Source organism: Pteropus alecto, unplaced genomic scaffold (genome assembly GCF_000325575.1).
Source record: "Pteropus alecto unplaced genomic scaffold, ASM32557v1 scaffold137, whole genome shotgun sequence".
NCBI lineage: Eukaryota > Metazoa > Chordata > Mammalia > Chiroptera > Pteropodidae > Pteropus > Pteropus alecto.
This window is the reverse complement of record NW_006440135.1, coordinates 4,711,555-4,713,743: the sequence shown is the minus strand read 5'-3', so window position 1 is coordinate 4,713,743 and position 2,189 is coordinate 4,711,555.

Genomic DNA, 2,189 nt, shown 5'->3' with positions numbered 1-2,189 from the left:
TCGGAGCACACAAAGCAGGACGAATAGGTAAAGTGGGGGGCGGTTCTTACCTGGTTTGTGTGTATTGGTGGTAAAACGCGTCGGAGCACACAAAGCAGGACGAATAGGTAAAGAGGGGGGTTCTTACCTGGTTTGTGTGTATTGGTGGTAAAATGTAGGGAAGATAAAATTTGTCACCTTAACCATTTTAAGCGCACAGTTCTGTGCATTAAGTGCGTTCACACTGCTGTGCAGCCATCACCACCATCATGTCCAGGACTTTCTCCTTGTCCCAAACTGGACCTCTGTCCCCATTAAACACTCACTCCCTCCCGTCCCCCGGCCCCTGCGAACCACCATCTGCTGTCCCTGTGGTTCTGACCCTCCAGGGACCTCGTATGAGTGACGTCACACAGCGTTCGTCCTTCTGTGCCTGGCTTATGTCACCCAGCATAAAGTCCTCCAGGCTCACCCATGTGGCAGCCCGTGCCAGGATTCCCTTCTCATTAAGGCTGTCACACCGCATCGCGTGCACACACATCTCGTGCTCATCCATCATGTTGGTGGACACGGCCCGTCCTTCCGTCTGGGGGAAGTGCTGCTCTGACCATTGGTGCACAGATGTCTCTTCAAGTCCCTGCTGCCAGTCCTTTCGGTTACACCCCGGAAGCGGCGAAGCCGTGGAATTATTTGCGGCCCCTCCCTGCTGTTTCCCACAGTGGCTACACCATCTGAGGTTTCTGCCAACAGTGCACGAGGGCCCAATCTCTGCACGTCGCTGCTCGTTTTGGGGGGCTTTCTTCGTGAGGGCCATCCTAATGAGTGTGTGGGTGTGAGGAGGTATCTCCCTGTGGTCTGGGCTGCGTCTACCTAGTGATTAGTGAGGCTGAACATCTTTTCACGTGCTTACTGGCCACTTGTGCATCTTCTTTGGAGAGATGTCAAGTCTTTTTCCCATTTTTTAATTGGTCGTATTTTTAGTGTTGAATCGTAGGATATCTTTATACGTTCTGTATAGTAATTCCGAATCAGATCTGCGATTTGCGATTATTCTCTCCCATTCTGTGACCGGTTGCCTTTTCGCTTTGTTGTGTCCTCTATGCACAAAAGTTTTCAATTCTGATGTAAGTTTTCCTGTTGTTACCTGTGCTCGCGGTGTCATTATGTAGGGAATGTTTGCCAAATCCAATGTCATGAAGCTTTTTCCCTGTGTGCCCTTCTAAGAGCTCTATTTTCTATGTTTAGGTCTTTGATCCATTTTGAGTTCACTTTTGCACATGGCATGGTGTGAGGGTCCAGCTTCATTCTGCACGTGGAGGCCTTGTCGCCCCGACACCACGTGTTGGGAAGAGTCTCCCTTCCCCATGAAGGCTCGGCACCTTGTCCGGCATCACCCACCACATGTGTGAGCTCACCTCTGGGCTCTGCTCTGTCCCGTGGGCCTGTACTTACCTGTTTTCTAGACAGGAAGACGGAGACCCAGAGAGAGCCTGAGGTGCCCTTCACGTGGCCCTCAGCGATGCAGAGCTGGGGAGGGAGGCAGAGCTTCAGTCTCTGTCTAAGGCCTGCAGACGCCTGCTCCCAAAACCCCTGGAGGGAGTGGGAAGAGGTGCTGGGCCCAGCACAGCCTGGGGCCACTCACAAGGGGGCTGAACGAGCCCCCCACCCCCAGGCAGGCAGGAGGTCAGAGAAGTCACTGTCCTGAGAAGGTACCTCCTGTGCCCCCACAAGCCCACTGTGCACAGTGCTGGCAGGGCAGTCTCCCCTGCCCCGAACCCCGCCCCCCGCAAGCTCCAGCAACTGGTCATCTGAGGCTTTCCTTCTGAGAAGCACTGGGAACTCAATGCAGGCTGGCGTCTCTCAGATGACCTGAGATGCATCCACTGTGTGGGGGACGAAACTGAAAGCAAACGAATAGACTGGGACCAGACGTGGATAGTGGTGGCCGGAGGGGAGTGGGGGAGGGGACGGCAGATGGGGTACAGGGGGTCAAATGTCTGGTGACGGAAGTTTAACTTTGGGTGGTGAACACACAATGTGCCGTCTGTGATGTACTGTTGAATTGTATACCCGAAACGTTTGTCACCTCAATAATTTTAATAAAAAAAGAGAACCTATTCAATAAGAAAGAAAATACAGAATAAGAATTGTAGAAATTAAAAGTAGACTACCTGGAAGGGGGAGACGGGAAAAACTGCAGGGAGGAAATC